This window comes from Herpailurus yagouaroundi, unplaced genomic scaffold, assembly GCF_014898765.1.
Source record: "Herpailurus yagouaroundi ecotype Mexico unplaced genomic scaffold, PumYag 141, whole genome shotgun sequence".
In the NCBI taxonomy this organism is placed as follows: Eukaryota; Metazoa; Chordata; class Mammalia; order Carnivora; family Felidae; genus Herpailurus; species Herpailurus yagouaroundi.
The window spans coordinates 66,296,528-66,308,203 of NW_024412396.1; the positions used below are offsets into that span (position 1 = coordinate 66,296,528).

Below are 11,676 nucleotides of genomic sequence, written 5' to 3' on the forward strand. Positions count from 1 at the left end.
CAGACGCGGGACTCGAACTCCCGAACTGCGAGATCATGACCTGAGCCGAAGTCGGACACTCAACCAACTGAGCCACCCAGGCGCCCCTCTTGTATTCTTGGTCTAGCTTCGGTGCACTGGCTGTCCACGAATGAAGTACCTAGTGCGTGCCTGGAGCCTTTTGCAAACGTTTTAGCATCTAATTTGCAGCCCCAACCAGCCTGTATCGGAGGGGCTGTTTTGTCAAGTTTTTTCATGCCTCGCCTGTTGCTCACTGATGGTCAGGCTACGTTGCCCTGTCTCCAAAGCTCATGCTTTAATCACCAAGCTAGATTGGCTCCTTTGTTATATGCAGAGAAATCGGCTTCACGGTAGATGATGTTCCTTTCAATGTGGGCATCACCACACCACCTGGGAAACATTTCCCATATGGTGTCCCTGTCTGGTGATCTTGGAAAGTCCTAAAGGAATTCATAAAGTTTAGGTCAAGTGAGCCTCCCCACCCCATCTTGGAACCACCACGGGACAGAACTTAACTCATTTCTTGAGGAAAATTGCCAGGGTCCCCAAGAGGCTGGATGGCATCAAGCCTGTGCCCAAGTGGTGTCTGAAGGAGTCTGATGCCTAGAGACTGAAGCTGTCTAGATGACACTGTGACGAGGAAGGGTGCATGTCCCTACTACATGGCAGGATAAAGGGTCCTGTCCCCTCTGAGCTAGTTACACACGTTGGAGGATTGCAGCATTGTCCTGAGAGAACCTTGCCTAACAGGGCTGTGTGGTGGGAAAAGGGTCCTCAACAGAAACAGGCTAGAAATAGAGCCCCTGGGGTGGGAGTTGGGGGACCTGTCGAGGGCTCAAAATGGGGCATAGTGGAGATTCTCAATGGAGGCCTCTGAAAAACTGACAAAAGCATCTGTATTAGGGTTCTCCAGAGAAATAGTGGCAACAGGATATGTATATACAGAGAGAAATTTATTTTAAGAGAGTGGCTCACAGTGATTGTGGAGGTTTGACATATCCAAACTCAGATAAGGTAGGCCAGCCAAAGAGTCCAAAGGCAGCCAATGGACAGAATCCTTTCTTTTTTTTTTTTTTTTTAATTAAAAAAAAAATTTTTTTTTCAACGTTTATTTATTTTGGGGACAGAGAGAGACAGAGCATGAACGGGGGAGGGGCAGAGAGAGAGGGAGACACAGAATCGGAAACAGGCTCCAGGCTTTGAGCCATCAGCCTAGAGCCTGACGCGGGGCTCGAACTCACGGACCGCGAGATCGTGACCTGGCTGAAGTCGGACGCCCAACCGACTGCGCCACCCAGGCGCCCCTGGGCAGAATCCTTTCTTACTGAGGGGATGCAGTCTTTGTTTTATTAAAGCCTTCAACTGGTTAGATGGGGCCCACCATCACTGTGGAAGGTAATCTGTGTTCCTCAAAATCCACAGATTTAAATGCTAATGTAATCCAAAAAGACACCTTCACAGAAACATCTAGAATAATGTCTGATGAACTATCCAGGCACAGTGGCCCATCCCAGTGGAGGCAGGAAATTAACCATCAGAGCATTCCAGGAGAGAAAAGGGTAGTTTTTGTTTGGACGTCTTCCATGGTGGAGAAGACAACTCTGAGGGGCAGCCAAGACAGATTTGCAAGCACCAGCTAAGTTAAGGTAGTCTTTTGCCCCTTTATTCCTTGCAGCTTTGCTCAGTTGACCCTGAAGTCACCAAAAGCAGCTGCATGGGGAGGAAGTAAAAGAGAGGTGAGGAGCAGATTACTTCCCCTCTCCCCAGCTCTTTGTTTCAGAGCCTGGATCAGACCTAAGCCAGGGGAAAAGAGAGAAGTTATAAATTTGCACGTGAGGTGGAAATTTTGACATCATTTTAGATCGCATTTTTGTGTCTTTTTTTCCACAAGACAACGGGGTGTTGTTCCCCCTGATTATTATGGATGAGACAGTAAAATGGTATTCTGTCTGAGTCCATTTTAGTGAAGGCACAAATACTGAGAAGAAAATGTAAGTGCAGAGTTTCCTTGCTTGGTTCCTTGGAGAGTGTTAGCCCTAGTAAGGAAATTGTCTCAACATCAGTTTCATGACACTTAGCTCAAAGCCTGCTTCAAAGTACAAAAGGATCGAAATTGAAGAGGCTGGGAGGGAGAATGTCTTTGCTGAACATTGCTTCAAACTTGTGGCCAAGGTTGAGTGAAATATAATTCAGACTTACAATAATTTAGTTCAACAAGCATCTCCTTCCTTAGGATTCCCTGAGTGTTCTGTATAGAGTACTTTCAGCTCTGTATTTGATTGGGAGATTTACCTTCTTGTCTTGCTTCTCTTAGATTACAAGTTCCCCAAGGAAGTCCCCTCAGCTTTGTCTTGGTGTCCCCTAAAATATCTAGTCCGTGTCTGGCTGACTTAGGGGGTCATAGCTGTTTGTGGATGAATGAATGAGAAAACAGTTGACCTTAGCTTGAAGACAGGTTCCCCCTATCCACTTTTGTCATTGAACCCAGCACCAAAAGTGACAATGAGTACTGACCTCGTCAGATAGTATCCGTTCATAGTTCATAGCAGCTTTATTTGTTACAAAAACTAGAAACAACCAAAATGTCCTAAGATAGGTGAATGGTTAAAGTGTGGTATGTGGTAATCATTTTGTGATATCTACATATATTAAGCCGTTAGGTTGTACACCTTAAACTTATACAATGTTGTGTGTCAATTATATCTCAATAAAGCTGGGGGGGAGGAACCTATGGTACATCTATTCAACATTAGAAAGGAATGAACTGGTGGTACACACAACTTGGATGGATCTAAAGGGCATCATGTTGGGTGAAAAAAGCCCACGTCTAAAGGGCATATCGCAGGGGTGCCTGGGTGGCTCCGTCGGTTAAGCGTCTGACTCTCTTGGTTTCAGCACAGGTCATGAACTCACGGTTCGTGAGTTCGAGCCCCACATGGGGCTCTGTGCTGACAGTCCAGAGCCTGCTTGGGATTCCCTCTCCCTCTCTCTCTGCCCCTCCCCTGCTTTCCCTCTCTCTCTCTCTCTCAAAATAAGTAAACTTCAAAAAATTAAATAAACGGGATATAACAGTCTTGAAAAGACAAAATTATAGGATGGAGAACAGATTAGCAGTTCCCAGAGATTAGGAAGGAGGACATGGTTAGAGGGCGAGTGTGACTCAAAAGGAGTAGCACAAGGGAAATCTTTGCGGTGATGGGATAGTTCTGTGTCTTGATTGAAATTGTGGTTACACGTGTAATAAAATGATGGAACTCTACACACACCTTCTACCAATGCAAATCTCCTAGTTTTGATCTTGGATTAGCACTACAGGTGATGTAGTCACCGGAGGAAATTGGGTGAAGGGCGCGTAGAACCTCTCGGTACCAGCTTTGCAACTCCCTGTAATTCTACAATTACTTCAAAATTAAAAAGTTTTTGAAAAAACTACATTGCTCACATTGTATTCTTACCAAAAACTGTTTAACCTGAATCTAATCACGAGGACACATCAGGCAGATCTAGATTGTGGAATATTCTATAAGACGACTGGCTTCTTCAACACAGTCATGGAAAACGAGACAAATCTAGGGTACCACTTTTATTCAGCATAGTACTGGAAGTCCTAGGCATCCAAATTGGTAGGGAAGAAGTAAAACTTTAGTATTTGCAGATGACATGATGCTGTCTATAGAAAACCCTAAAGACACCACCAAAAAACTACCAGAACTGATCAATGAATTCAGTAAAGTTCCAGGATACAAAATTAATATACAGAAATCTGTTACATTTCTACATGGTTAATAATGAAGCAGTAGAAAAAGAAATTAAGAAAATAATTTCATTTATACTTTGCACCAAAAATAATAAAATACCTAGGAATAAACTTAACCAAAGAGGCGAAAGACCTGTGCTCTGAGAACTATAAACATTGATGGAAGAAATCAAAGACAACACAAAGAAATGGAAAGACATCCCATGCTCATAGATTGGAAAGAGTGAATATTGTTAAAATGTCTGTACTACCCAAAGCAATCTACACACTTAATGCAATCCCTATCAAAATACCAACAGCATTCTTTACAGAACTAGAACAAGTAATCCTAAAATTTTTATGGAACCACAAAAGACCCCAAGTAGCCAAAGCCATCTCGGAAGAGAAAAACAAGACTGAAGGTATCATAATTCCAGACTTCAAGTTATATGACAAAACTGTAGTAATCAAAACAATATGGTACTGGCCCCAGAATAGACACATAGGTCAATGGAACAGATGAGAAAACCCAGAAATAAACACACAAATATATGGTCAATTAATCTTCAACATAGGAGGAAAGAATATCCAATGGGAAAAAGACAGTCTAATTCAACAAAGAGAGCGCTGTCCAGTTGGGAAAACTGGACAGCAACATGTAGAAGAATGAAAACTGGACCACTTTCTTACACCATACACAAAAATAAACTCAAAATAGATTAAAGACCTAAATGTGAAACTTGAACCCATAAAAATCCTAGAAGAGTGCACAGGCAGTAATTTCTCTGACATAGGCAGTAGTAGTATCTTTCTAGAAATGTCTCCCGGGGCCAGGGAAATACAAGCAAAAATAAACTGGCGGGACTACATCAAAATAAAAAGCTTCTGTATAGCAAAGGACACAAAACTTAAAAGGCAACCTGCTGAGTGGGAGAATATATTTGCAAATGACATATCCAATAGAGGGTTAGTATCCAAAATATAGAACTGATACAACTTGGGGCACCAGGTGGCTCATTCTTTTAAGCTTCCAACTTTGGCTCAGGTCATGATCTGGTGGTTCATGAGTTCAAGCCCTGTGTAAGGCTCTCTGCTGTCAGCACAGAGCCTGCTTCAGATTCTCGATCTCCCTCTCTCTCTGCCCCTCCCCTGCTCTCTCTCTCAAAAAAAATATATAAACTTAAAAAAAAAAAAACTCAAAAAGAAGAACTGATACAACTCAACACCCAAAAAACAAATAATCCAATTAAAAAAACGGGCAGAAGACGTGAACAGACACTTCTCCAAGGAAGACGTCCAGAGGGCCAACAAACACATGAAAAGATGCTCAGTATCACTCCTCATCAGGAAAATACAGATCACTAGAATGAGCTATTACCTCACACCTGTTAGAATGGCTAAGCTCAAAAACACAATGAACAACAGGTGTGGGCGAGGATGTGGCAAAAAAGGAACCCTCATGCGCTCTTGGCGGGAAGGCAAACTGATGCAACCACAGTGGACAACAGTATGGAGTTGCTTCAAAAAGTAAAAATAGAACTACCTGAGGATGCACTAATTACACTACTGTTTACCCAAAAAATACAAAAACATGAATCCAAAGAGATACACACAGCCGTATATTTATTGCAGCATTATTTACATTAGCCAAAATTTAGAAGCAACCTAAATGTCCAACAGACGAATGGACGAAGACGATGCGGTATATGTACACAATGGAATATTACTCAGCCATAAAAAAGACTGAAATCTTGCCACTTGCAGCAATATGGATGGATCTGGAGGGTATTATGCTAAGTAAAATAAATCCGTCAGAGGAAGACAAATACCATCTGATTTCACACATACGTGGAATTTAAGGAATAAATAGGCAAAACAAACAAGACCGTGAGAGGCAAACCAAGAAACAGACTTTTAACTATAGAGAACAAACTCATGGTTACCAGACGGTGGGGGGATGGGAGATGCATAAAACTGGTGATGGAGATTAAAGGGCACGCTTATAATGATCCAGGTTTTAGAGGCCTGAAGCTTACATAATTGGGGAGGGAGAGCTCTTTTAAAAAAATTATAATTACAGTGTCATCCAAAACCAGGGGAGTAGGGCTGAGGGAAGTCCGATTGGGAAGAGACAACTGTCTTAACCAATTACTTTTAGAATATCATACTTTTGCAAATAGTGAGGATAGTGATGTGAGCACATGACCAGAATGGCTCTCACAAGCAAGGGTCCCCGAGCTCAGATTTCTTTTTTCACTCCGTGGCAAACCTGCCTTTGCTTCTATCATCAGTGGTGGCACAGAATTCTATTTTGTGGAGGCACGAAATTTTTACTCCATATTCCCTATTGTTTCAAACAACTGGCTTGCTGTCATCAGTAACACCATGATGACCATTCACGGGCTGATATTTTTGTGCATGTGTCTGACTCTTTTTCTTAAAATAAGTTCCAAGAAGCAAAATTTCTGAGTCAAATGGAATGGAAGCTTTTATTATCTGTCTCGTGTTGCTAGCCGGAAAGTATGCCTCAGAATACACACCACCCAGCACAGTAGGAGAGGGTTCGCCTCTCTTTGCCCAGGCAAACACTGCGTGTTTTCAGTTAATTACTACCTGCAGCAGATATTGAAGAGGTTCTCAATCATCTCTCTTTCATCCCCTGTTCTAAATTCTCCACGACGGAGAGCTAACGTCCATGTTCCCCAGACTCCCGTGTAGCACCAGTTCTGTGCATAACCTGGATCGTGCCACATAGTCCCCCCTGTGCCAGAACTGGAAAGTGGGAGGGGGACAGGGCTTTAGCTGCCAATCACAGTAGTGGGACCTTGGTTTCCAGAAACAGCAGGATGCTTAAGACCTGAGCCCAAATCAAGAGTTGGACGCTTAACCGACTGAGCCACCCAGACACCCCTTGATGTCTCAGTTTCTTGATGCTGGTAGTGGTTGCTACACCGTTGGTGGTCCAGGTCTTCAGTGTCATTCTGAGGATGGAATTTCAACCTTGAACCTCCTCCTCCAATCTTGAAACTATTTGAAGGCACCTAATTCCCTGTGTTAAAACCCATTGTGCTTAAGTGAGCTGGAGTGACTTCTGCTACTGTAGTTAAACCTTGACTAATAAGCCAATAATAGATGCAACACACACATACACAAACACACACACATGCACACACACACAGTTATCTGCTTTAAAAAGCAATTTTACTATTAGTGAGATTGCACATCTTTTCATATATTTATTGGCCATATGTAATTCTCTCCTTGGAGACTACCTCTTCTTGTCTTCGGGTTTCTTTTTGGAGAAAGTTCTTTTCAAGGGCACCTGGGTGGCTCCATCAGTTAAGTGTCCGACTCTTGATCTCAGCTTGGGTCTTGATCTTAGGGTCGTGAGTTCAAGCCTCATGTCAGACTCCATGCTGGTCATGGAGCCAACTTAAAAAAAGAATAAGGAAGAAAGAAAATAAATAGTTCCTTTCAAAAACTGATTCATAAAAACGTTTGACAATGCAGAGAGTAACAGTGCAAAGGTTTGGGTTTTTTTTTCCCCCTTGGTAGGTCACTTGCTCTCATCCTTGTTCATGGTGCTTTTAATGGCAGATGTCGTCTGATGGAACCACTTTTTCCTGTCCCACAGGTTGTCTTTCTAGTTGTCTTCTAGTGACAGGAAATTCAGAGAAACCACTTTGCCTGTTTCTCCCCATGGGGAATGTCCTTGATGTCATGAATGCCGCCAGGAAGGCAGAGCCAATACCAACCCATCCAGAGACTTTTCCTGCAAGCTAGCTCTGCAAACCTCTCCCCTGCTTGTCCCAAGGACGGCGGTTATGCAGGATCTCAGTGAGACTGGAGCAGTTTTTGCCAAACTGTTCGGGTTGCTGTTCCAAAGCCAAAGAGGGCTGGGCCAGACCCTGGGTCTGGCCACCTCATTTCCTTGTGTTGCATAAGAGGCAAAGCCTCATTGCTTAGGACAATCAAGGATGTCCTCCCCCCCCCCCCCCCCCCCGATTCTGCCATTTCTTTCATTTCCTGCCCCTCCTTTCCTCCTCAACCTCACACTGAGATTCTCGCTTTCCTCTCTCTCCTCCTTATTCATGCGCCCATTCAAAACCCACTTACAGAGCTCCTGAGTACTAACCCAAGAGAAAAAGACGGAAAATCTATACTTTCGTGGAACTTATTCCACTAGAAACAGTAAATGGAATAATAGGTCTATTTTCTGAGTGTCCCTGTGTCACCACACTCAGGCACATCAAGACTAAGGAACTGTTCCCAGGTCACAACTAGCAAGGATTCCAACCCAGGCCATTGGCTCAGAGATCATGCTGTTAACCACCAACCCATGCTTCCATATGGGATTAGGGCCGAGTTGCTTTCAGTTCTGAGCTCTGTTCTCTTTGCATTGAGCTCCCCCATCTAATTGGCTTTCTAGTCCCAGGTCTGGCAGGTCATCTAGAGCTGGCAGACAATTCTATCTGGAACTTGAGTCTCTGGCCCTTGGTTCAGGTCGCAATTCCCCAGCTCTTTGGGATTCCTTTCCGGAGTTGCAGTCTGCAGTCCCCACTTCCTGGTCTGCTGGTTTCGTCCACAATGGAATTGCTGGTGGGGTGCACTACCTCTCTTGGCCCGTCACCTCTTGGTTACCACTGGCGGGCTTAGGCACACACGTTCGTGAACCTTATTTTATGTAGATAAAAGCTATTGCTAACAGGCGTCTCCAAAGCCGAAAAGCCACAAAAATTGGTGGGCACGGGTCAAGAACCTAAGAGCTATCAGAGCAATCACTCCCAAACCCAAAGACTCCTGCGCTAGGATAAGTGGGTCATGGCACAGGTTAAATTGACACTAGGTCACCGGCCAGCCTCAAGAAAATTTCCATGCGGCGAGGAACACTGTAAAACACTGTACAATCCTCAACCCAGCTGCACACCCCTTGCAGGGATTTGTTCAGCCCTGGGAAGCCCAAAGTCTTCGCCAAAAATATCCTTAAACTCTAAAGAGTCACGTGATCCATTTTCTGGCACACCTGCTTTTTTTTTTAACGTCTAAGAACTGTAGTCCCGGAAGCTAGAAGGATCTGCCAAAACGGCAAAATCTTTACTAAGCTTATTTTGTGTCATGAGAAATTGTCTTGGTAACCATCAGGTTGGGCGCCCCAAACTGTGGCTAGATAGAAACATGGATTGCACCCCTTTTTCGGCTAGGGTCCTAGCAAACTGCTGCTAGCCCTTGAGGAAAATTACAATGGCCACCACAAGGAATGTTCCAATTAGATAAGATCATTTAAGAAGTGCACTTAAAAGTCCTTAAATTAAAAAAAAAAAAAGTCTCCAAATTAGGGGCGCCTGGGTGGCTCAGTTGGTTAAACATCTGACTCTTGATTTCAGTTCAGGTCTTGATCTCACGGCCCAGGGGTTTGAGACCAGCATCAGGCTCTGTGCTGACAGCTCAGAGCCTGGAACCTGCTTTGGATTCTGTCTCCCTCTCTCTCTGCCCCTCCACTGCTGGTTCTCTGTCTCTCAACAAAATAAATAAACGTTAAAAAACAACAACAACAAAACCTTGTAAACGTTAAGAAAAAAAAAAAAAAAAAAACTTGTCAAATTCTGGTAAATATCAGGGCAGCAGATTGGGCTAAAGGTGAAAATTGTTACCAGAGTCAGCTCTCTTGGATCTCTGCCTGCAGTACCTTGTAGAAAAAGAACACAAAGTATCTTTTGCACCTTCTCTGAGAGTGCCTCCGGAGTCCAAGGGTTTTTTGTGTGTGTGTGTGTTTTTTTCAATATAAGACAGAGAAACTAGAGGGATCTCATGGAAAGAACTGGTTTTTACTTACACCCCCATCTTACACACGCCTTATGGTTCAGATCATGAATGTCCTCCCTGTAAGGGTCAAGGAGTTAATGATTTCTTTGGGGTCTTCTAGCACAATCGATAATATCTAAGGAGTGACTGGGCCAGGTAGTCATTTGGATGTACATTTTCCAAGACCTCTGACTCCAGACACCTTGACCCCAGGACCCCTGGGTCCAGGGCATAAGTGACTTATGGAGGACACCCGAGCACTCATCCTTGTTTTGACCAGTTCCTGGATGCCTGAGAAGACATGTACGCTGGACCACATCCTCAGGAAAAACCCTAGACCCCAAGCAAAGGCGAATCTCCCTCTCTCTCTTTCCTTTCCTTTGTGAGTCTCCCAGACAGTCCATCTGTTATACTCTATGACTTACCCTATTCAATAAACTCTGCTCTCGCTTCTGCTCAGCCTGTGTTTGATTTCTACCCTGTGTGATGCCAAGGACCATCTTGGCTGATCCTTTGGGATCCTCTCTGGGTCCCCGAACCCAGTCAGCCTGCATCAAATCCTGCCAGAAATGTTTACTGTTTGTCTCAGCTTAAAAACAAACAAACAAACAAACAAACAAAACCTACACAGTAGTGCTGCGGTCAGAAATTGGCCAAGCTGCAAAACATGCTACAAAAATTTTTTCAATGTTTATTTATTTTTGAGAGAGAGAGAGTGAGTGAGCAAGGTGGGGAGGGGGGCAGAGAGAGAAGGAGACACAGAATCCAGAGCAGGCTCCAGGCTCTGAGCTGTCAGCACAGCGCCCCATGCGGGGCTTGAACCTGTGAACTGCGAGATCATGACCTGAGCATCTGTTGGATGCTCAACAGACTGAGCCACCCACATGTGCCTGTTACAAATTTTTTTAACCTTCCTCCCCTAAGCTAAAATGAAACTAAGTACCCAGAAGGAAAGTAAAACCTTCCCAAGCCTTTGTAAAAGTATTTACTGAAACAGATAAAGTAGTTAGATGGGTGGACCAACCTGTGATATTTAAACTGCAACCTGGGGCGCCTGGGTGACTCAGTCGGGACAGCTCAGAGCCAGGAGCCTGCTTCGGATTCTGTGTCTCCCTCTCTCTCTGCCCCTCCCCAGCTCGTGCTCTGTCTGTCTCTGTCTCAAAAATTAATAAACATTTAAAAAAATTAAAAAAAAAAAAGGGACAAAAATGCTCGGCGGCTACCCAGTCGTGAGCCCTCTCACTCTTGAGTTGGGCTTTTTCTCAATAAATTCAGTTGCTTTGCTCACTCCCTGTTGTCTGCAAGATTCATTCTTGGACTCCGTGAGACAAGGGCCAGCATCCTGTAACATTGGCAGACCTCTGGCTTCCGCTGGTTCTCAGTTCTAGATGGGTCATCAGCCGGTGCCGGTCTCGGTGACACCTGGTCGGCACTACAACACAGCTGACTGCTCACATCCCCGCCTAACATGAATGACTACTGCGTCTTGCTGTCTACATCCAGTTTGGCGCCCCCTCTCCATCCCCCCCCCCCCAACACACAATGTCTATTGCCTGGCGAGCCCAAAAGCCTAACAGTTCTATTACAGTTTCGTTTTCCAGTAAAAACAAAACCTACCTCATTGGCTGTGCTTCAGTCAGAAGGGAGTCGTGTTATAAATATCCTGAGTCAGATCTTCTGGAAACACATCCAAGGTCTCAGGCTCAGACTTCTGGGTCCGAGACCCGTTTTGAGAAAATCTGCTTCTCTGGGTAATACAGGGTGGGGTGGGCAGGGGCTCTTTCCCCTGACCTCCGACGGCAGGTGGGCGGTGGCTCCGTGAGTGAGAGGGAAGCTCTTGTGGATCCATTTGGTGAAAGTTCTTTTGTTTAGCATCAAGGCAGTTGGGGTGGGGAGAGGAGGGACTCCAGCCCCAACCGCCCCTGGGCTCTGGGGCTCTGTTTGACCTTGTTTGAGCCTGGGTGGCAATTGGCTAAGCAGGGGGAAAAGACCAGCGTCGGCAGGAACCAAATCGGAACCATTCCAAGCCCAGGCTTTGGAAGCAGCTGGACTTGGGGCAGATCACCTGCCAGCTCTGTGGCAGAGATGTGTCGTCATCTATAAAATGGGGATTGTAAGCTCTCTTTTCTCATCATCTT

At 44.7% G+C, this 11,676-nt stretch overlaps 1 protein-coding gene across 1 annotated transcript in view; it reads right to left on the reverse strand.

Moving 5' to 3' along the window:
* The window catches only part of DDX24 (DEAD-box helicase 24), a 32,891-nt gene extending 21,596 nt beyond the window's left edge, over positions 1 to 11,295 (reverse strand). The window contains exon 1 of the mRNA XM_040478132.1: positions 11,156 to 11,295. The gene's annotated coding sequence lies outside the window, so the exon portion shown is untranslated. The remainder of the gene's footprint in view (positions 1 to 11,155) is intronic.
* Positions 11,296 to 11,676: the final 381 nt, after the last annotated feature.